Source organism: Cervus canadensis, chromosome 17 (assembly GCF_019320065.1).
Source record: "Cervus canadensis isolate Bull #8, Minnesota chromosome 17, ASM1932006v1, whole genome shotgun sequence".
Lineage (NCBI taxonomy): Eukaryota > Metazoa > Chordata > Mammalia > Artiodactyla > Cervidae > Cervus > Cervus canadensis.
In genome coordinates this window covers 10,053,386-10,077,911 of record NC_057402.1, presented here as the reverse complement: position 1 = coordinate 10,077,911, position 24,526 = coordinate 10,053,386, and the positions used below count along the sequence as shown (strand labels likewise).

The window sequence follows — 24,526 nt, the reverse complement described above, 5'->3', positions numbered from 1 at the left end:
TTCTGCAGTGAGGTCCATCCCCTGCCTTTCCCTCCCTCACCTATTGAAGCTGGGTGATAAATGCCTACTTGGCTGGGAGAATTCAGAGAGCACCCAGCAGGGCCTGGTACATGGCAGGCATTTTCTAAATGGCCATCATGGCTAAGCCTGGCCGTAGACAATCACAACTTCCAGAGTTGAAAAGGGACTCTCCAGAGATCAGATTGTAAAATAAACTTAAAGAATTCAGAAGAAACTAAATCTTCCACATAAGAATTTAGGTCTTAGGAGAAAAGGAAATAAACCCAAATTTGTATTTGGGTTTTCATATTTGCTCTTTGGTTAAAAATGAAGCAGTGAACATCATCCCAGTACAGCCGGAGGTCCTTAAGGTGACGTCACTTCCAGGACCTGCAGATTTCCGGGGGCTCTCAGCTCCAGGGAGACATGTGGGAACAGAGTGGAAGGTAGGAGGCTTGGTCCCCCTACCCGCCCTGCCCTTTGAGATTAGGAATGGGGAGAAGACGGGACCCTCAGCACAGCCTCTGGGAGCCACCAGCTCACTACAGCCCACAGCCCAGAGGGGCCAGTGCAGCCTGGGGTACTGAGTGGAGCCTAAGCCTCCTCCAGCCCGAATCAGGACCCTGCAGCAGCCCCGTTGCAGAACACAAAGGTCCCAGCTGAGCCGACCTGAACCTAGAGGGGAGGACAGAATCCCTTGAGTCCCGCCTTCCTCGATACAGAGGTGATGAGCCACTCTGAGTGACACTACCCGTTTCAGTGGGGCCAGCAGGAGGGAGAAAAGGCTCCCCCAGCATACTCAGAGATGCCTCCCATGGGCTGGGCTCCCTTGGCCCTGAAGCCCCGGGGCCAAGTCTGTGTCCACCTTCCCCAAACCTAGACTCATTGTTTATACCATCAAGGCCTTCCTTCCACCCCATAGCTACTCAGCTCTTTGGATGATTCACATCACCCTTTCCCCATTTTAGCAGATGACTGTGGTCGACTGGAAGGAAAGCAGGCAGGGTGTTAAAAGGAATCTGGTTGATATCCCCACAACCTCTAGCAAGTTCTGCCCCTCAGTTCAGTTCAGTTCAGTTCAGTCTCTCAGTCGTGTCCGACTCCTTGCGACCCCATGGACTGCAGCACGCCAGGCCTCCTTGTCCATCATGAACTCCTGGAGTTTACTCAAACTCATGTCCATTGAGTCAGTGATGCCATCCTACCATGTCATCCTCTGTCATCCCCTTCTCCTCCTGCCTTCAATCTTTCCCAGCATCAGGGTATTTTCAAATGAATTAGCTCTTCGCATCAGGTGGCCAAAGTATTGGTGTTTCAGCTTCAACATCAGTCCTTCCAATGAACACTTAGGACTGATCTCCTTTAGGATGGAGATGGGCCCCCTTGGCAGCCCATCATTTTCCCTGACTGTCCAGTGAAAGGCCTGGACATCAGCTTTGTTCTCTCCAATCCTCTGAGTCACCAGACAGTCACCCTTCCACTGTCTTCTTCCTTCATTGAGACTCAGGATCAAAAGAGCTGACTCACATCTTGGGGGAAAAATCCCAAGGTGGGGTGACCTGCTGTCCTGTCCTGCATGGGACTGGGAGGTTTGCTAGGATGTGGGACTTTGGGGGCCAAACTGGACAGTCCCAGACAAGCCAGGAAGGTTGGTCACCCAAGTACAAAAGCAAGATAATGATCTCTACTCTTGCACTTCCAGAAAAGAAGAAAAGAGTTTCCTGGCTGGTTTTCAGACTGACACATCACCGGAAACTCCTTTAGGAGGAAGATGACAAGGAGTAAAAGGCTTTGCCTGTCATCAAATTATTACTGTTAGTGTCTTCACCAAAGGGGAAGCATATGGGTATAGTTAGACACAAGGTAGAAAAAAATCTGTGGACACATAAAAAACCCCCTACCAGGGTGCTACTGACAGACAGAAACCTGCAAGAGATGAGAGAGGGGAGGGTGGAGGTCGACCCAAGAAGAAAGTTAAAGGAACCTGAGGGCTTGAGCCTTGAGAGGAGAAGCCCTGGGTGAGTTGACATTGGCTTTATAACCCTAACCCCACCACCAGCCCTAACCCTAACTTATCCCCAACCCCAACTTCAACTCTAATCCCATGGGCTGGGTTCCCTTGGCCCTGAAGCCCCAGGGCCAAGTCTGTGTCCATCTTCCCCAAACCAAAACTCGTTGTTTATACCATCACTGGCCTGCCTTCCACCCTACAGCTACTCAGCTCTTTCAACGTATCACATGACCCTTTTCCCATTTTAGCAGATGGCTGTGGACTACTGGAGACCGGAAGATCAAGGTGTCAGCAGGGTTGGTTTCTTCTGAGACTGGGTTGTTGTTTTGTTGTTGTTTAGTTGTTCAATCATGTCCAACTCTTTGCGACCCCGTGGACCGTGGCATGCCAGACTTCCCTGTCCTGATGCTATCTCCCTGAGTTTGATCATTGTCAAACTCATGTCCATTGAATCAGTGATGAGTGAATGAGTTTGACAATGATCAAACTCTGGGAGACAGCGAAGGACAGGGAAACCCGGCGTGCCACGGTCCACGGGGTCACAAAGAGCTGGACGTGACTAAACGACTAAACAACAACCACAACATCCACTGAGTCGGTGATGCTATCTGACCATCTCATCCTCTGTCGCCCCATTCTCCTTTGGCCTTCAGTCTTTCCTAGCATCAGTGAATCATTTCCAGTGATTTGACACTTCATGTCAGGTGGCCAAAGTATTGGAGCTTCAGCTTCAGCATCAGTCCTTCCAATGAATATTCAGAGTTGATTTCCTTTAGGATAGACTGGTTTGATCTCCTTGCAGTCCAAGGGACTCTGAAAAGTCTTCTCCAGGATCACAATTCGAAAGCATCAATTCTTCAGCACTCAGCTTTCATCTGAGACTGGGAGGGAGGATCTATTTCAGGCCTCTCCCCCAGCTGTTGGGGTTTGCTGGCATTCTGGTGTTCCTTGGCTTGTAGAAACATCATCTTTATCTCTGCCTTCATCTTCACATGGCATTCTTCCTATATATATGCTTTGTCCAGATTTCCCTTTTTCATAATTCATGTGGGTATGGATTTGGGTCCATCCTAATGACCTCATTCTGACTTGGTTACCACTGTAAAGACGCCATCTCCAAATAAGGTCACATATTCCTAGGATCTGGGGGTAGGACTTCAACATGTGAATCTGGGGGGACACAATTAGGCCTATGACAATAGTTCAGATCATATTTCAGATGGATAGTGCTGCATTCACCTGTAAATGAACACCATGAAAGCAGGAACCACACTGGGATTTGCCCGTGTTCAGAATCTAGCCCAAAGCCCAGCATAGACTATAGACACTCAGAAGGGATATGTACAATGAATTGATAAAAATTCTTTCTGCCTGAATCTCCTAGAGGTGAGACAGGCAGGATCTGAAGGTTGAGTGGGAAAAAACATAGAAAAAGACCCTGGGGTAGAACCAAGGCCACCTTTTGTGAGCTGAGTGCTTGAGCAAATTGCCTGATCACAGGAACCTCAGTCTTTTTGTAAAAGAAGAAAATGCATGCTTACCCAGATGTGCAGGTGGTGCCTTGAAAGTGCGTGGCACACAGCCACCATCAGCCTCAATCAGGATGAGGAGTGAGGTCCCTGTCGTGGAGGAGTTTAAGCAGACAGATGCTGGAAGATCTGTGATTTCAGCACAGAGTGAAGTTGGGGCTAGATTATATCCTGCGCCCGAGGGTGCAACTGACCGTCCCCAGGCCTTCTCCCTACATGTCCAATCTGCCTCCCCTGGGCCCCTGAAGAGGAGAAAGGGCACTGACATGCAGTCAGTGTGTGCCCCATGCTATTGTTAGAAATCACTCCTACTCCCATTTAACAGATGAGGAGACTGAGACCAGCCAGGCCCAGCATGGCACAGCTGGCAAACAGCAGGGTCAGGATGAGCAGGAAGGTTTGCCCAAGTCCAGAGCTTTCCCCTGAAGTCCTGGCACCATAGACATTCATTCACTCAAGAAATCATACCACTAAGACATAATATGTAAACTGAATCACTTTGCCATACACCTGAGACTAACACAACATTGTAAATCAACTATATAATAAAATAATTATTCATCTAGAAAAAGAATAGGGGCTTCCCTGGTGATGTGCTAGTTAAGACTCTGCCTGCCAATGCAGAGGATATGAGTTCGATCTCTGGTCCAGGAAGATTCCACATGCCTTGGAGCAACTAAGCCCATGTGTTATAACTACTGTGCCCATGCTACAGGGCCTGTGACCCACAACTACTGAGCCCACATGCTGCAAGTACTGAAGCCTCCGTGTCTAGAGCCTGTGCTCTGCAACAAGATAAGCCTCCACAATGAGAAGCCTATGCACCACAAATAGAGAAGGCCCTTGTGCGGCAACGAAGACCCAGTGCAGCCAAAACTAAATAAATCTTTTTAAAAATCAAATAGAAATAATTAAAAACAAAACCAAAAAAAAAAAAAACAAAACCAAATTCAATGAAATTCATTGTTTTTACTGCTTCATCCAGGATATTCACAAGTGACTCTGTTTTTTCTGCAAGGCTATGTCTCTAAAGAATACAGGGCCTGGTCCACGTGGTACCTCCCACTCTGTTTCACGCTAAAGCAGCTGCAGTTTTACCCACTTTGCTTTTGCACCCTCAGTGCAAATGTCTACATAATACAAACAGCAAATAGCATCATAATTTTATCATGGAAACACTGTTGATGCAGCAGACTCCTGACAGGGTCTCTGGCAGGCCCCAGGGGTCTGTGGACCACGCTTGGAGAATCTCTGTGTAATTCAACAGATGCAACGGCTCTGATGTTTGTCCCTGACGTCCTTCCATGCCTTCCTCTGCCCAGAAGGGCTCCTGTCCTCCAGCCATCCCATCACCATCTCACCTGCTTTCTCGTAGTCAGGACTCCCTGCCTTACCTTGGGTGACTCCGATCCCCTCTTGGCCACCCATCTGACCTGTTCCAGATTTTGGTTCCTCCTCGTCAAAATGCGCCTTCCCGTGGCCCACCGGCTGTGACGGCTCCTCTCCCTGACCGGCCTCAGCTTCCGTAGCTGTAAGGTTTGGGATTCAGCTCCTTCACAGTGAGTGGCCTGGGGTGGTATACTTCACCTCTCTGAGCCTCAGTTTCCTCAGGCAGAAGATGTGGATGAAGGGGGGCCTGCCCCCCGAGACTCTGTGCAGGAATACGGAGATTACCCATGGAAAGACATAGTGCATGGGAAAGGCTGCAGAAAGTCTCCGGTTTCCTCATCAGTCATTGCTCTCAGGGTCTTGCAGAGGGTGCAAGGAAGCCACTGCAGCCCACGGACCCACCGACCTTCCTGTTGCACCTGTGACAGCCTAAGGCAGGGCCACCTGCTCATCCAGGTCCCTGGGCCTTGGGAGTTCATTAGACCCTGGGAGAAAGGAGAAGGGCCAGTGAGTTCCTCTCTACAAGCCAGGATGGGGAGGGGTGGAGGCGGGTCTGAGCATTCCCTGCAGGACCGGCAGTCAGTCCTCCGGGCTGCTTCATGAGGCGGCACTGGACATCTAGGGCTTCACGGCAGCCCCTGCACGGCCATCCTTTGGACCCATCTGAGAGTCAAAAAAGCTCCAGCAGCCTCCTAGGGAGACCATTATCATTAAACACAGGTGTCTCTGTCAGACCTTGGCCCCTCGTGGTTCACGCTTCTGGTGCGACCGAGCAGGTGTGTCTGCCCATGTGGTTGCCAGATCCACACCCTCTTGTTGGCTGACTGGTCCTAACGGAGGCCGGGGGTGTGGGTAACGTGTCCCTCCTCCAACCTCTACTTGGTTCTAAGACAGTGTTTTGTATACGTCGTTGATCTCTGGCAAAAACAACCTCTTCAATGTAAAAAACGAAAGACATGTTCCCAAATCCACTCTTGGCCCATCAGTGTGGAGAAATCATGAGACCCGGGCTCTCTGTCAGCGGAGTCCCGGAAGGCCAGGGAGCAGGTTAGTTCGTGCAAACGTGACTTCACCTCGGGCCTGGCTACAGGCACCGGGCCCCGCCTGGAGGACTGTGACCTGCAGGGAAGAGGGTGGGGATGACATTTTCAATTTCCTCCTCGTTGCCAGGCCGGGGGAGCATTTTCACAGCGGAAGTGAAGGCATTGGGGAAGCTATGCAGGAAGACCCTGAATGTTGACCAAAAGCAGGCGGACCTCAGAATGGTGGCCTCCATCCTAACAATCGTCAGTGGAGCCCTCCTAATCCCCCGGGCACTGGCCAAGCCCTTCATGAGGCTTGTCTCATCCCATGGGCCAGCAGCCCGAGGGGGGAGATGCTATAATTACATCCCTCTGAGCAGGGCCTTCTCATGCCTTTTCCTCCATGACATGGGGGACACCGGTCTTCTCAGCACCAGACCAACCCCTGGGTCTCCCTGGATCCCTGGCACCCCACTCAGATATCCAGTTTCTGTGAGGTTGACTGTATGGACCATAAACTTTCCCTCATTCCCTTCATTCCCCTCATTCCCTCATTCCCCTCATTCCCTCATTTCCCTCATCTCCATGCTGGGGGGATGGATTAGCAAAACTTTGGGGGTTAGGGGGCCCTTCTGAGTCGAGAAAGGGGATTGAGTGAGGAGCAGGGAACTGACATATGAGAGGTCTTGCTCCAGGCTAAGATGTCCAGCTGAGGGTTTAATGCTTGAGCATTTAAATACAGGGTCAGCCAAGAAGTTTGTTTGAGTTTTTCCGTAAGAGGCTATAGGAAAACCCAAATGAATTTCTTGACCAACTCAATATTTAAATGTGATCAATACAGCAGCCCTTCAAGAGGATTTCTGTCATATTATTCCCAGTTCCTAGGTGAAAAAGCCGAGTCACCTGGAAACCAAATGACACAGCCAAGGCCACACAGAAGTAGATGACAGAGCCGGGATCTAAGCCCAGCTCGCCAACCCAGGAAAGGAGGTGACGCCCTCAGCCTTGCCATGGTACCACTTTGGCCTTAGAGGGTCACCCGGGCAAGGTCTCATCACAAATCCGGGATCCTAAAAGGCTAGAGTTGGCGCCTTTTACACGTGCCCATCTCCTATGTCCCCCACTTTCTGCGCTATATATAGCCGACACTTAACATACTTGGACTGGGTGGTTGAATTCACAAAAAGGCATAGAGAAAAACAGGTGACTTTGATTTCAAATCGTGATGGGACTTGAATAGCATGTTGTTATAAGAAAGGCTTCACTCTCTGCACTGGAGTCACCCACAAAACGGGATGAGTTCTCTTGGGGATGAAATGCTTTGTAACAGCAGCAAAGGGCAGGGGGCGGGCGTGGTGCTAGAGCCCTCGCCACAGGCAGGGAATAAAAGCCAACACTGGGCAGACAGCTGCTTTTAGATCAGCAGGAGATTGAAATAGAAGCCTCGATATTTAAAAAGCTTTTCCTTAACACTGAACCAAGTGGCACATTTCTGGTGGAGCCTGGAATTTCTTAGCACTTGTGCCTCTGCTTCTCATTTCCAGTCTGATGTTCAAAGGGGGATTGGAAGCAGTTAAATATACCCAGGTACCAAGGGAAATGCTCTCAAGGTTTAGACTCAGTTTGGGTTTGTTAATGAATATTTTTCTTTTTTTTTTTAAACTTCTCCAGTCTTTCCCCACTTCTTGAGGCCTCAGACTCACAAGACTGGGTTTTTTAGCTAAAAGGGTTCTGTAGAGACCACCTGATTAATGCCCTCATTTCACCAAGTGGAGGTGATCAGCCCAAGGTCACGCAGCATCTCAGTGGGGTGCTGGGAGCAAAACGTTTGACTTTGTGTGCCCAACAGGGGCTCTGCCCTCTACGGATTTGAATGACATGCTCTTTCCCAATTCCTTCTCTTTTTCTGAGGCTGGCCTCCACAGGACATTAAGTTCTAGCTGAAGTTCTGGCCTGAGATACATCAGTGGTTTGGGTTCCTCAATCTTTGTTTTTGGAGAATCATCTCTCCCCATTTCTGCAAGAATCAATGCAGTTTCAGTAGGGCTGGTCCAGGAAAGCAAAGGTGGCCAATCAGAGTGGTCACCTGTGATGGGCTCAGGGCTGGACCAATCAGAGTCTTCTTTGGGACTTTGGTGGAACTTCAAGGCAAGACTACTATTTTCTCTAGCTTTGAAACAATCGGGACAATGCAGGTCAGGAGCTACCACAGGCCATCTTTCTGCCACTTGAAGAGAGCCTGTTGGAGAATGAAGAGAGGTGAGAGATGGGGGGAAATTCTCAGTAACATCATTTGAACTTCTGAGTCCATCCATACCAAAAGAGACTACCTCCTTGGAACTTTCCAGAAACATAAGCCCACACATCTCCTTTTGTGAGTCACGCCAGTTTGAGATAGATTTTGATCATTTACAACTGAAGAGTCTCAACTGATACTCAGAACTTAGGGAAAACTTGTTTGAAGGTTGACATGAGGAAAGGGCATTTCAGGGTCCCTCCTGGGACATCCCCCTACAACCTCACTAGCAAGAGGTAGATGAAAGTAAATACAAATTTTTGCTCATAATTTTTCCCACGTGTAAAGATTTACCAGCAGGCAGGGACAAAAGCTGTCCTAGAACTGTTCAGTGATTCCTCGGAGGTCCAGGCTTCTGTTCTTTCAGGGGCACCTGCAGCAGACATTCAGTAGTAAAGAACCCGCCTGCCAATGCAGGAGATGTGGGTTCGATCCCTGGGTCGGAGAGATCCCCTGGAGTAAGAAATGGTAACCCACTCCAATATCCTCGCCTGGGAAAGCCCATGCACACAGGAGCCTGGCGGGCTACAGTCCATGGGGGTGCAAAGAGCCGGACATGATTTAGTTACTGAGGCCACACACACACACACAGAGGGCTGAAACATTTCTAGCAACTTCTAGAATAAGTCAAATTTCTAAAGTAACCTTTTTATTTTGGAATAAGTTTAGATTTATAGAAAAGAAGCAAAGATAATACAGAGTTCCCATATACTCCTCACCCAGTTTCCCATGATGTCTCACATTACCAACGTGCATTTGTCAAAACTAAGAAACTATTAAGTGAACTCTAGACTTTACTCAACTTTCCTTAGACTTGCTACTAATGTCCTTCTTCTTTTCCAGGAATGCGTCCAAGAAACCACATCACATTTAGTCATCATGTCTCTTTAGGTTCCTCCGGTCCATGAGAGTGTCTAAGACTCCCCTTATTCAGTTTTGAGCAGTACTGGTCAAGTATTGTGTAGAATGTCTCTCATTTTGAGTTTGTCTGATGATTTTCTCATGGTTAGCCGGGGTGATTAGTTTTGGGGACCACAGAGGTAAGGTGCCCTTCTCATCCCATCATATCAATGGTACATACTATTAACATAATCTATCACCGATGAAATTGACCTTCATCCCTCGGGTAAGGTCTTGTTTGCCAGGCTTCTCCACGGTAAAGTTACTTTTCTTCCCCTTCCCGTATTCTATGCTTTGAAAGCAAGGCAATACGTCAAGCTTACACTCAAGGGAGAGGGGTTAAACCCCATTTCCTGGAAGGAAGAGCTAATCCCCCCTCCCTGAGTGTAGACTGGATTTATTGCTTTCCTATCATCAGTGAATTCTTCTGTAAGAAAGATTTATCTCCTGTTCCCTTATTTATTCAATCATTTATTTACATCAGTTTGAACTCATGGATATTTATTCTATACTTTGGGCTATAATCCAATAGCATATTCTCTTTTTTCCTTTTTTTTTTTAACCACACTGCACTGCTTGTGGAAACTTAGTTCCCTGACCAGGGATTGAACCCAGGCCCTAGGCGTGACAGTGCAGAATCCCAACCACCGGACTGCCAGGGAATTCCCTTCAATAACGTATTCTTAATTTTACTGCTCAAATTACTCCAGTTTGGCCACTGGGAAATCTTTGACATTGGCTCCAGGACACGGCATTTTGGTGAGTTACATTAAATGCTAATGAACCACATCTGAAGTGGGTATTCCTGAGTAAGGTATACTTCTGACATTAACAAATGTCCTCTAGAGTATAGATTCAGACTAATTAGCCTAATAAAATGGCAATCAAGCTGTTTGTGCTTTGCATCTGTTTTATTCACTACCTTTTCCGTTAATATCTGTATAATGTTGCACTGAGTGGGCAAACTACGGTTTATGTCACTCTGTGTTTTGCTATTATATGTAACACTTAAATGGACATTTCTGTGTATTTTTGCATTTATATTTATTTTCTTATGAAAATGATGAAAGCACAAGTCTTGTGGCTGAACCATTTTTGAAAGGAGTTTTATACTGCCACCAACACTGTGAGTTACTGAAACTATTATTATGAAGCAGATTAAGCAAAAGTGCAATTAAAGAAACAATAGGAAGCACCTTCACTAACACACACACACATGCTTAACCAAGCCACACATGTGTTTCAGACTGGCTGTGCTGAAAAGTTTTTAAAGCCAGTTAAGCAAGAGAGTTCCAGAAAAACATCTACTTCTGCTTTACTGGCTATGCCAAAGCCTTTGACTGTGTGGATCACAATAAACTGTGGAAAATTCTGAAAGAGATGGGAATACCAGACCACCTGAACTGCCTCTTGAGAAATCTGTATGCAGGTCAGGAAGCAACAGCCAGAACTGGACGTGGAACAACAGACTGGTTCCAAATTGGGAAAGGAGTACAACAAGGCTGTATATTGTCACCCTGTTTATTAAACTTACATGCAGAGTACATCATGTGAAATGCTGGGCTGGATGAAGCACAAGCTGGAATCAAGATTACTGGGAGAAATATCAATAATCTCAGATATGCAGATGACACCACCCTTATGGCAGAAAGCAAAGAACTAAAGAGCCTCTTGATGAAAGTGAAAGAGGAAAGTGAAAAAATTGGCTTCAAACTCAACATTCAGAAAACTAAGATCAAGGCATCTGGTCCCATCCCTTCATGGCAAATAGATGGGGAAACAGTGGAAACAGTGACAGGCTTTATTTTTTTGGGTTCCAAAATCACTGAGATGGTGACTGAAGCCATGAAATTAAAAGACACTTCCTCCTTGAAAGAAAAGTTATGTTGTCAATGTAGGCAACATATTAAAAAGCAGAGACATTACTTTGCCAACAAAGGTCTGTCTAGCTAAAGCTATGGTATTTCCAGTGGTCATGTATGGATGTGAGAGTTGGGCTATAAAGAAAGCTGAGCACCAAAGAATTGATGCTTTTGAACTGTGGTGTTGCAGAAGACTCTTGAGAGTCCCTTGGACTGCAAGGAGATCCAACCAGTCCATCCTAAAGGAAATCAGTCCTGAATATTCATTGGAAGGACTGATGCTGAAGCTGAAAATTCCAATACTTTGGCCACCTGATTCAAAGAACTGACTCATTGGAAAAGACCCTGATGCTGGGAAAGACTGAAGGCAGGAGGAGGAGGGGACGACAGAGAATTAGATGGTTGGATGGCATCACTGACTCAATGGACATGAGTTTGAGTAAACTCCGGGAGCTGGTGATGGACAGGGAGGCCTGGTGTGCTGTAGTCCATGGGGTCACAAAGAGTTGGACGTGACTGAGTGACTGAACTGACTGATATACACTACAGCAGGAACAGGGAGGTTGACCAGATGATCTTTTAGATCTTCTAGGGCTCTCATAGTTCTGATCTTTTATGATTCTATCCATGGTATATAATTATTAACATTTATTATATAAATATTTTTATGCTTCTCAGGGGAAAAATACCCCACCATTGCTTTGGGAAAGGTAACACAATCATTGCATCACCCCCATCACATAGCACAAGATCCCCACCTTCCAGGCATCACGCTTTGTGCCTCACATCCCTGCTGCCATCAATCCTGCTGGTATTGATAGCCAGAGTTAACTCCTGCTGGTATTGTCATTTTGCAAAAGCAGGAGCCTCAAAGCTTGCCCAGTTACACCTCTATTGTACCTCCTTCAGCAGCGCAACCTATGGCTGGTTGCTTTGTGGACCTTCCCCTGTTTTCCCCTTAACTTCTTGAGAGTCTACATCTTCCTCCTTTTTTCTCCCCGGTGCCCAGCATGGACCCTGGTACATAGTAGGCACTCACTAAACATATAAAAGCTGAGCCATTGAGGCAATAAAGGAGAAGGAAGAGACCAGGATTCAAACACTCAATTTATTAACAGAAAATCCAAGTTAAAAATCAAGGCTTATACAAAGTGTGCAAAAAAGGAAAAGAAGGTTTTGTCCTTGGGCTCCAAATTCCAGTCATGCCCTGCTTCTGGCCTCTTTGAACCTCAGTTTCCCCTTTTGCAAAACTGCTCTGGTCCCTCCCACCTTAGGGAGCTGTGAGAATGAGAGGCGATGGACAGAAAGTACCTGGTTCAGTGTGTTCACATCATAGATGCCCAGTGAATTGCAGCCTATTATTCAGTTCAGTTCACTCAGTCATGTCTGACTCTTTGCGACCCCATGGACTGTAGCACGCCAGACTTCCCTGTCCATCACCAACTCCTGGAGTTTGCTCAGACACATGTCCACCCAGTCAGTGATGCCGTCCAACCATTTCATCCTCTGTTGTTCCCTTCTCCTCCCACCTTCAATCTTTCCCAGCATCAGGGTCTTTTCCAATAAGTCAATTCTTCACATCAGATGGCCAAAGTATTGGAGCTTCAGCTTCAGCATCAGTCCTTCCAATGAATATTCAGGATTGATTTCCTTTGGGATGGACTGGTTTGATCTCCTTGCAGCCCAAGGAACCCTCAAGAGTCTTCTCCAGCACCACAGTTCAAAAGCATCAATTCTTTGGCGCTCAGCTTTCTTTATGGTCCAACTCTCACATCCGTACATGACTACTGGAAAAACCATACTTTTGATTAGATGGACATTTTCAGCCTAATAGTGTCTGCTTTTTAATACTATGTCTAGGTTGGTCATAGTTTTTCTTCCAAGTAGCAAGCATCTTTTAATTTCATGGCTGCAGTCACCATCTGCAGTGATTTTGGAGCCCAAGAAAATAAAGTCTGTCACTGTTTCCATTGTTTTCCCATCTATTTGCCCTGAAGTGATGGGACCAGATGCCATAATCTTAGTTTTTTTAATGTTGAGTTTTAAGCCAGCTTTTTCATTCTCCTCTTTCATCAAAAGGCTCTTAAGTCCCTCTTTGCTTTCTGCCATAAGGGTGGTGTCTTCTGCATATCTGAAGTTATTGATTATATTATAATATAATAAGCCTATTATAATACTATTTATTAGGCAAATGATCTGGACAATCCTCTTTGCTCCTCTAGATTTTTATAAAATGGGAACAATACAGCATTCTCAGAAGACAATAGAAAGGGTTAAATGAGGAAACGCAAATAGACCCCTCAGATGGTTCCAGACCTCAGCAAAAACTCCACCAAAGGTCATGAAATTCACCTGAAAAGATACATTAGATACTGACACCAGTAATCTCTTCATTAAAAAGAGAACCTTACAAGATCTGCTAAAGCTACCAACAAGAAGTCACATCAAATTGGATCTTCGGTGCCAAAAACAACAGCTGAAAGTTTCAATTCAGTGGTGCGCGGTCAGCCTCTGGCCAGAGTGGACACAGCCGCAGACCCTAAGCTGTGGCAGTGCCTGGCCCTCAGAACCGAGCTGAATTCTTCTCTCTTGATCTGCAGGGCAGCTTGGGCAACTTAGAACCTCTTTCTCATTTGCCTAGCATAGAACTGAGAGCATAGGCTTAGGGGGATTCAGACAGGTCCAGGTATTATTCCAGGATTTGCGACTGCTGTGTGGCCTTGGGCGGATTATTAACATCTCTGTGCTTCTGTTTTCTCATAAAAGAGAAGAATGTTCTGTATCTGATACTTGATATGGGGATTAATTGAGCAAGTGTATAGAAAGTCCTTACCTAACCCAGCACCTGGCACAGAGCAAGCAATCCATGCGTGCGGGCTGTAACTCTATAGTTAGACAAGGATGCTCGCAGACAGGGCTTGCCATGTGGCACTAGTGGTAAAGAACCCACCCAGCCAACGCAGGAGACATAAGAGGTGAGGGTTTGATCCCTGGGTTGGGAAGATCCCCTGGAGAGGGGCATGGCAACCCACTCCAATATTCTTGCCTGGAGAATCCCCATGGACAGAGGAGCCTGGTGGGCTACAGTCCATAGGGTCACAAAGAGTCGGACATGACTGAGGCAACCTAGCACACACGCACACTCGCAGACAGGGTTGGTGCTCATTAGATGTTTATTTGAATGAACACCTCCTATATGAATGAATGAATGAAGGATGCTGAAGTCCCTTTCCTCCTGAGGGCCTCTCAGTCCCTTCCCCTGCCTTTGGCCTGTTGGAAGGTAGCTCACCTTTTCATCTAGGCTATCTGCCCCTTTGGCGGAGTCTCCTGGATTGAGGACCGCACCCCTCAGACCCTTCTGAACTCTCCTAGCCCCACTGGCTTGGCTACGGTGGGAGGTGGTGGTTGGTGGCTGGAAGCTGAGCTGTCTGCGTTCAGGGGTCCGCAGCAGGATTCCTCCCTACCCCACCCCCGCGCCTCCTGCTCCGGGGGCATATTTCAGAGTTGAAAGGAAAGGTGAGAGGTGGGATTGGCGCGCTCTGGATAACCCCGGGAGGAACTGCGAAGTACTATAAACAGCGTCACGTCAACCCGAGATTTAGCATCAGATCCTGACTTGAGCGTGAGGAAATGGGGCTGTGACAGGGAGATGCTTCCTCCCAGACGAATGTCCAGAGGTGTCTGGAGAAGGGCGGTGATGACAGGCAGAAGGCTTAGCAGGGTAGGAAGTGGTGGTTTATGCACTGCAGGTTTCTCCAAGTGCGGCTGAGGGGGAGACGGAGGGGAGGGGGGCGGGGGTGGGCAGAGGACAACTGTGCCCTTGTCCCCTTTGTGGTCAACACAGGTTGGAACCGACAGTTACAGCAGATCGGAGGGGAGCAAGAATATCCCCCAGGAGTGCCCAGAGTCCACAGAGGACCTCAACACCACCGTTGCTCGCCAAGAAAGACCTGCCCCCTCCCTACTGGGTTTAAATATTCCTGAGGCTGGAAAATCATCTCCCCCTCCCCCTCTCTCTCCCTCCCTCCCCACTGCTCCCCACACCTTATCAGACCCTCTGGGAAAGTCCCTGCTCTGGTGACTTCAGAAACCTTTAGGAAAGATTCTCTGGCACAGATCTGAACCTTTCTGGAAAAGTTTGTCCTGTAGCAATGGGTCTAAGACGAGCGAGACCTACCTCCCTAAGGAGAGGTACCAAGTGAAGATCAGAGTGAAGGAGGTCCTGGTGATGTCCCTGCTGGGAGCCAGCTCCCAGCCTGGGCTGCCTGTGTAGATGTCTACCCTCGGCAGGTCTACACTGTGTGGCCAATCCAGCCTGGTTCAGAGCAGACACTGCCCAGCGGTTCAGAGTGTGGACCTAGGCCAACAACCCGAACTCCATCAATCACAGAGGGTGGCAAGTCCTTAAACTCTCCAAACGCCAACTTCCTCATCTATGAAAGAGTGTGGGTTAGTCGCTCAGTCGTGTCCAACTCTTTGCCACCCCATGGACTGTAGCCCATCAGGCTCCTCTGTCCATGGAATTTTCCAGGCAAGAATACTGGAGTGGGTTGCCATGCCCTCCTTCAGGGGATCTTCCCAACCCAGGTATCAAACCCATCTCCTGCATTGCAGGCGGATTCTTTTACCTTCTGAGCCACCATGGAAACCCCATCTATGAAACAGGGACTGTTGTATGGAATGAATTGTCCAACTTGTAAAACCCATTTTTCCTCTAAGAGAATGCACCCCAGAATATTCCACCGTCAACACGACAGCTTTCAGTTCCCGCCCTCTGCCATCAAATAATGAATTGGCTTAATGGCACCAGTAGGTTACACCCTTTCACACTCTCTTCCCTGTTCCATCTTTTCTGCATTAAAAAAAAAGAGATACGTTTCCAATCATTTTCAATGCAAGTGATTTTGTATTTCAATGACTTTTTCAAAACCACCTGAATCAACATATTTTACCCACCATCTCCTACACACAAGAAAGATGACATTTTGTTGGGGGGATTTGATGAAATGTCACTGGGACAGCATGTTTCATGTTTATTTATTTCACAGGCTAATTGAGAACATACTCCGTGCCAGGCTCTAGGGCCTGGGGACACTCAGACATCATCCCCACTATCCGGACCTCATGGTGTCAGAGGGAGACAGGGCTCTAAGAGAGGACAAATCATCCTGGGCTAAAACTGCTTTGACAGAGGCGAGGACCTGGCCTACGGGAATACACATCTCCATCTGCTGGGGTTCTCAGGGGAAACTCCAGGGTAAGTGACATGGGAGCTGAGCCCTGAGGATATTTGATTGGAGAGGGGCGGACAATCCATGCAAAGAGCACAGGCAAAATAGGGGGCTGTCAAAGAGTCTGCATTTCCTGCTATGAAGTATTTCATCACAACTCCTGCTTCTGGGTTGGCAAGCTTCCCTGGAGTGGGGCATGGCAACCCACTCCAGTATTCTTGCCTGGAGAGACCCATGAACAGAGAAGCCTGGCGGTCTATGGTCCATAGGGTCACAAAGAATCGGACACAACTGAAGCAACTTAGCACGCACGCTTCTAATAATAATAATACAAGTGGGACTAATACCAGCACACGTGAACTGCTTATCTTCTGGGTGTCTGGCACTGTACTATGCACACCGCCTCGTTTGATCCTCACTATTACCCATAAGGGGCAGTCTCCTATCGGCCCCATTTTACAGATGAGAAGACCGAGGGAGGGTTTTTGCCAAGGTCAGAGAGCTGGTAAGCCCCAAGCAATCTGACTTAGCATCTATAATATCCTTTTTATTGTCATTGTACTGTTTGGGGGCAAAAAGGAGGTCTTGTCAAGTTGCTCTCTTTTAATGGACCCAGTAACTTCTGGAGGTAAGTGTGCCGTCCGCCCACTTTGCAGGTGAGGGGTCAATAGTTTAGAGAGGAAGGGGCCCTGGGAACGAGTGGGAACAGTTCCCACTGCATGGCTGCTGCTCTTCCATTTGAGAGCTGCCTCTGAGCATGAAAATCTTTAGACCGTCTGAGTTAGCAGGCCAACACCCTCCTTGGCATACTTAGTCTGTTTTTTCTTTTTTTTCCTATTGTTTTTTGTTTGTTATTTGGCAGAAAGAAAATTGATCCAAGTCAAAAGCTAGTCCCAGCTGCCCCTTGCTGTCCCTTCAGGAGAGTAAGACTGGGCTTCCCCTCTGGGAATCACCTCTCAGCTTGTCCCTCCACAGGCCCCCAGAGTCCACTCCTGTCTCTGGTCATCCCACGTCCCTTCCCTCCTTCAGCCTCATGAGCCAGTTGGCCCATCTTCTTCAAGACCCTGCCGATAAGCCACCTCCTCCAGGAACCCTCCCCACCCCGGCCAGACGAATTTGACCTGGCCTTCCATTATCACCCCACTTTCTTCACTTCCTTCTTGGCCCTGGGGTGAAATGAAGGGGGGAGTCTTGGGGGAGACCCCATCCCACCAGCCATTCCTGCAGCCAGTCCTTGGACCCCTTGAGCCTCAGTTCCTTAACTAACAGAACACTGTCAGGACCAGCCCCCCAGGCCGTGAAGGTTAAATGAGGCAAGTACCACCCACAGCGCCCTCAATGCTGAGCTGCTGTGACCATAGACCCAGGGAGTAAGAGGACGCCTGTTCTGTGGTCAGGCCTTAGGTATCCGCAGGCGTCTCAGATCTCTGAAGCAGAAAGCGCTTCTTGCTCCCCTGACTCCTGTGTGACACGTGCATCTTGAAAGAAAAAAAAAAAAAAGCGTTCTGGAACCAGGCCAGTGTTTGAATCCCAGCCCTTCTGTCCTCTTGCTCTGTAAATTTGGAGAAGTTACTGAACTTCTCTGAGCCTTGGCTTCTTCAACTGGAAATGTAGGATGTTTATACCACCTTGTGGCTTGTGAGGAAGAAAAGAGAGTTATTCATTCAATCATTCATTGATCAGAACATTCTTGGAGCTCCTGACCTGTGCCACACACTGGACTTGAGGCTGAGGATATGATGGGGAATTTCACACAAAGCCTGTTCTGGCAGAGATCTTGGCCTGCCCACCATGCTTCACTCTTTCTCCTTAGACCCCCTCTGACTGCATTTTCCAGCTTCATTTCAGGAACAGTCAGGATCTGAAACCAGGATACACTGACTTCACAGGGGATAGAAGTTTCCTTCTGCAGTCTGTAGGGAAGGCCAGCTTTCTCTTCAAGAGCCAGTACATCTCCTGAAGCTACCCACACCTATTGCTGTTTGGGGTCCAGAAAAAGAAGTAGGGGCAGGAAGAGAGGTTTTCTCATCATCTGGGTTTAAGCCGAACCCAGAACACACTTTGCCAAGTCATCCTTTTCCCCCTTGGAACAAGTGGGTGCTCCTGGGGCGATCTTACTGCATCTGGTTCGTTTCAGTGACACCGAGTTCACCCAAACTTTACACGGAAGCAGCGGGGTCTGGGCACCTCCATCGTCCAGAGGCCACCGGGTCCCCATGTGTCCCCGGGGCTCAGGTAGAGCACGTGAGGATGCTCGTCTCCCCTCTTGAGGCTGCTTTTGTCACCCAGGCCTCATGGAGCGCTGCTGGTACCCAACATCCCAGGAAGTCTCTCCTGTGCCTGCCTCTTCTGGCCCTAACTCCGCTCTCCTCGGGCTTCCCTGGTGGCTCAGACCTTAGAGAATCTGCCTGCAATTCAGGAGACTCAGGTTAGATCCCTGGGTCAGGAAGATCCCCTGGAGAAGGGAATGGCTATACACTCCAGTATTCTTGCCTGGAGAATCCCATGGACAGAGGAGCCTGGCAGGCTACAGTCCAAAGGGTCGCTAAGAGTTGGCCACGACTGAGCGTCTAACACTTTCTCTTTTCCCTCTTCAGGGCTCAGAGAGAGCTCCAGCAGCCAGGAAGTGGAAGTCCTCACCAGATCCTCCGGGGATTGTGCCTCTGCACACACATGCACACCTGTGCACACTTGTCACACCTATGCACACTGCTGGCAGGGAAACTCACAGGCGTCATCAACTGCCTCTTCCCACATGCCTCAGAACCAAAACTCCAAAACACAAAACACAGCAGCATTGTAACAAATTCAATAAAGGTTTTAAAAACAGTCCACAACAAAAAACAAAATCTTCAATTAAAAAATAAATTAATTAAAAACAAAATATTTTTTTAAAAAGCCTCTGAAAAATCCTGCAGCAGAAACCTGTCTTAATGGACTTAACTTGATGTCTCTCAGGCTTTGACTACATACCCTTTTAGCATTTTTGGGGGGCCATGTTGTTTAACATGCATGATCTTAGTTCCCTGGCCAGGAGTTGAACCTGTGCACCCTGGAGTGGAAGAGTAGATTCTTATCTGCCTGACTACCAGGCAAGTCCTAAGCACGTACCCTTTTTGTACTAATTACCTGGTAGTGATTCTGTGGAAAACACTGAACATACGTCTGAGACCATCCTAAATCCATCTTCAAAGATGCATCACAGTTGGTCCCTGGACTGCGTTGCTTACCTTCTGAGGAGTAGAAGAGGCAGGGGAACCAAATGCCTCCTCCATCAGCTTTATCTTGACTATCACATTATCTTTACCTGAGATGTTATATATGCACTTATTTGCATATTTATTCTCCGTTCCCCTCTCCCTTTCAGTCAAATGAAGCCTCCACAAGGGAAAAAGTTTTCTCCTGTGTTTTACGGCTTTATCCCCACAATTCCTCCCACATCTAGGTCAGTGTCTGGCATGTACTGTGTGCTTCACTAATGCTGGTGGAATGACTTTCCTAATTGTGCAAATGGGGAAAGCAAATCACAAGGAGAGTAGGTAATTTGCACACTTGTGTGACTAGTACTTGGAGTCAGGTTGAAAGCCAAGAGTCCGACCTCAGAGCTCAGACACTGACCACCCTGCCCACTCCAGCACCAGCCTCCTCTGAGTGAGTGAAAGAAGGATATGAGACCTTTATTTTCTTAAAGTTGACAAACCAAGCCCAGCTCCTGCCTTGCTTTCCTCTTGACCTCTACAACATCCCTCTCTGCACCCGTCTCAGACTCTGTTCCCAGGCCAGCACCCAGCAGTGGATCAGGGTACCTAAGACCCACCGAGTCGTGCTGCTAAGGCCCCAGCAATTGAACCTGGGGGTGACCCTCGGAGCAGCCAATGCTGGGTTCTCCACAAGGAAGACAATTCTCCTGAGAGTCCAAGAAACTCAACTCGACAGCTTCCTACCTCTCCTCCCCTCCTCAAATCAGATGCCAAATAAAGTTGCCAGACAGAACGACTTGAGGCTGGCAACCCCTCCACTCTCCAGTCTAATACAAGGAGAGGATAAGGGAGGGAAAGAGCTAAGTTCAGAGCTGGAAGCACTGGCTTGGCCCCACTGCTGTGTGATCTTGACCAGCTGGCCCTTCTCTGGGCTTTGGCTTCCTCTGCAGAGAATGGAGGGACAGGGCTCAAACTGCTGGCCTTGCAGCATTGACAGAGAGATCAAGGATCATCACCTTGAAAGTTCCACACAAATGTAATTCTTGCCAGGGCAGAGGTATGGGCAATGGCTGGGGGTCCCAGAGCCAGGGGTCCCGGGCCAAAGGCGATCAGGGAGGTTTCTCAGAGGCTCAGATGACCTTTGACCTGAGTCTCTAAGGATGAGTTGGAATTTTGTTTGCTGATGGGGCCAGGAAGGAAAGTTAAGGCAGATTGCACAGGCTCTGAAAACCAAGACATTTTCCCGGTGCCAATGGGAAGCCTGTGAGGGTTTTAAGCAAAGTGCTCTTCAGCTAGTTTTTGTCCCAGTGTCAGGATTAAGTTCATCTGTGATTTACAGAAGACTCAAATAACAGTGGCTTAAGCACATAAGAAATTATCCTCATGCAGAAAAGAAGCCCCAAAGCAGTAGTCCAGTAGGACAGGTCTGCAGAGTCCCTAGGGACCCAGGCTTCCTTCTGCTCCACTCACCTCTCGATGTGGCTCCCATCCTCCGTATCACCGCATGGTGCAAGATTGCCGTTGGAGCCCCAGCTTTCTCATTTGCCGTCCAGGCAGCAGGGCAAATGAATGAGAGCAGGACAAAAGAGGCACCCCCCAGAAGAGTCAGTTCATTTTAAAGAGCCTTCTCAGAAGTCCCACACACAACTTTTACTCACATATTACTAGCCAGAACTTAGCTAATCTCACTGCCAAAAAAAAAGGACTGGTGATGAAGTCTTTGTTCTGAGCAGTAATTCGTCCTGCCACATATCAGAGCTCTGTAACTAAAGAAGGTGGGACTGGATACTGGATCGGCATCTGGCAGTCCCTGCTATAGAGGCTTTTGGCTGCAAGAAACAGGATACCTGACACTCAGACTTTAATACTTCCTTGGCAAGGGGTCTGGAGAAATATGTCCCAGGGTTGGGTTGTTGACTCAACAATGACATCGAGACCCAGATTCTTTCTATCCTTTGTTCTGCCATCCTTAGGATATTGGATATTAATTAAACAGGTTATTATTAAATACCAGTTAATGTTTATAAAGCACTTATGCAACATAAAAATAAAATATGCTAAATGTATTACTTCACAATCACAAGATGATTGCCACAGCTCCAGACATCATATCCTGCCCCTATATCCTATAATATAGGAAAAGAGGGAAGAGGGCAAAAGAGCCCACACACCCACCCCCTCCCCCAAGGCTGGATATGTTGGCACCCATACAAAACCAAAGCTGATTCAAGAGGAAGGCAGAAAGGGACAGGGCTGGTGGGTCGTGAGACAACCTTGCCTGCTACACTAATTCAGAAGGGAATGGAGGTTAAGAAAACACTGAGGAGGTGCTGAGAGATGGAGAGTCAGTCACACCAGGGAGTCAAAGAGCAACCTCATGGGGCAACCAGGGCCTGCACAGTCACCAAAATTTTTTTCTTTTTTAGCAAAATGGTTGCTCTTCCTTGGTCTGTGCTGGCACAAAACTAGCCTTGAATGTGTATGTGGGCAGGCCCAGCGCTGACTGGTAATTGCATCAAACACTTTCCCTTTCTGCCATCAAGAATGCACTGTGCTCATTTCCCTGGTCCCCCAGGGCACAGGGGCTCCAAGTGAAGTGTGTCAGGAATTCTGTGTTTTCACCTTGGCCTGAGCTTCTCAATTTATCTTGTAGTTTCATTAAGTCCTGCGCCACATACCTCAGACATATTTCTCATCTAACGGCCTGTTGCAGGGACTCCAGGACACTACAGAGTGTTCTTTGCCTGGTTTTCTTTCTTAAAACCAAATAACTATTCACTACTCTCCCCCTGTGTCTTGCATGGTTCACTTAGATTAATAACATTTGAGATTTTGCCTATTAGGTATCGAAAGCGGCGAGCGGGGGCCTTCTAGCCAATTCTAATTCCAGATACTGCGTGATGGAAACTATTTCTCCCCGACCCTGTTGCCAGCAACAAGCTTTTCTCTAACGGCTTAATTAGGATTCAAGATTGTGTCCAGAAATCCAGAGCCTTGGAAGGAGCCAAGCCAGCGTGTTTACAGACTTCTGTGTTCAGTTCATTTCTGGTTTTGTATTTTGCAAGAGGAGGTAAAAGGAAACGGCTGAGAGACACAGAGACAGAGAAAGAAGAGGGGGTATTTTTAAATTAATTTTTATTAGAGTATAGTTGATTTACAATGTTGTGTTAGTTTATTGTACAGCAAAGTGAACCAGTTATCCACTCTTTTTTAGATTCTTTTTCCATATAGGCCATTACAGGGTATTGACTAGAGTTCCCCATGCGATATAGTAGGTCTTTGCTGATTATCTATTTTATATATAATAGTGTGTATGTGTCAATTCCAAGCTCCAGATTTAGCCCTTCCCCCTTTGTCTGACTTACTTCACTCAGTATGACAATCTCTAGCTCCATCCATGTCACTACAAATGACATTTAGTTTGCTATTTTTTATGACTGAGTAATATTTCATATATATACATATGTAAGAGGTGGGCTTTTAATAACAGGAAGAAGCTTCAAATATGGTGGGAAGAAGCTTCAAATATGGTGGGGAAAGGGTTAGCTGGCAGCCAGATGGGCAGCTGGGAATAGCAAGAAGGCAGAGAGAGGCAGGTACTGAAATCCAGAGGTGGTTCAGACATACCGGAGATCAGAGCAATGAACGGCCTGGCTCTTGACCAGCTGTACCTCGGTGACAAGAGATTATGAGCTGTCCATCAGTCCTGATGGGGGCTGAGCATGGGGAGGAATGCTTGTGTTTGTAAGCAAGGAGAAATACTGCTTTTGCCAGGAGGCTCCAATTTCCATGCTGACACCCACCATGTTTTCTTGCAGTTTCCAAGCAGTGAAGAGAGACACCTGGGACACACTGGACCATTCAATGATAAAACCTGTGTGCGGAGAACTCAAGATAAATTCTTTCTCCATTCCTTCCCAGCTGAGTGGCCTTGGCCAAGTCACCTTACCCCTCTGAGTGTTAGCCTCCTCCTCTGGGAATAATAATACTGGAATATTTCACAAAATTACTGTGAGGCTTATGAAGAAGCATGAGAAAAGCATTGGACATTGGGTGATGTCTGCCATGGTACCAGTTGAATATGTATCGCATGGACTTCTATGTCACCCTGGAGATGAAGGTCAGACCTTACAGTTAGACCATGGATGGGTCTCTAAGAAGCTGTGGGTACCATTTACACTCTCTTGGCCTCAGTTTCCTCATCTATAAAATGGTTTAAAAGACATGATGCATATAAGACCCTTAGCTCAATGCCTGGCACGAGGCTGGTGCTCATCCCTGGGGATGGGCAGGAAGTGGCCTGGTCAAAGCCTGTCATCGTCCTGGTAAGGAATCTGAGGCTGAGAGGCAGGGATGTGAGGCAGGAAGTGACATGTGCTGATCCACAATGAATTAATGGAAGAACCTGGTTAAGACTCTTGTAGTATTTTACCAGTGGTTGGTGGAAATAAGCTCCCAGTCAAGCGCATATAGAGGGATCAATGGACTTCCCCGGTGGCTCATTGGTAAAGAATCTGCCTGCAGTGCAAGAGATGCAAATTTGATCCCTGGGTCAGGAAGAACCCCTGGGGAAGGAAATGGCAACCCACTCCAGTAGTCTTGCCTGGAGAATCCCATGGACAGAGGAGCCTGGCGAGCTACTGTCCATAGGGTCTCAAAGAGTCGGACACTACTGAAGCAACTTAGCACACACACGTGCAAAGGGGTCAAGAGAAGCCAGAAAAGACATGAACCTTTAACAACACGCTGGTAATAAGAAATCCGGAATTCAAAATAAACTTCAGCATGAGAAGGGCATATGCCAGAGGGACAATCCTCCTGGGAATGTCAGTCTACATCAGCTTATTTCTTATCAAAACTGGAATCATCAATTAAGTCAGTTTCCTAAGACCTCTTAGAAAATGCTATTTTACATCTGACCTTGTACTTCCCTGTCTTAGAGCTGGAGTTTCATTTATGTGTGAGGACATTCATTACAGAGTTCATAATGGCAAGACAATGAAAGCATCCTGTATGTTGGAGGGTTAGTTAAGCAAAGCATGGTAATCCAATATGAGGCAGCTATTAAAATTGACATCTGTAAAGA

General features: G+C 47.5%; 1 long non-coding RNA gene across 1 annotated transcript; it reads left to right on the top strand.

Annotated features, from left to right (window-relative positions):
- Window positions 1-1,864: 1,864 nt before the first annotated feature.
- LOC122455022 lies at window positions 1,865-22,856 on the top strand. Its single transcript, XR_006273573.1, has 3 exons — window positions 1,865-1,877; window positions 3,420-3,424; window positions 22,583-22,856. It is a non-coding gene; the product is annotated as an uncharacterized LOC122455022 (long non-coding RNA).
- The last annotated feature ends 1,670 nt before the right edge of the window (window positions 22,857-24,526 follow it).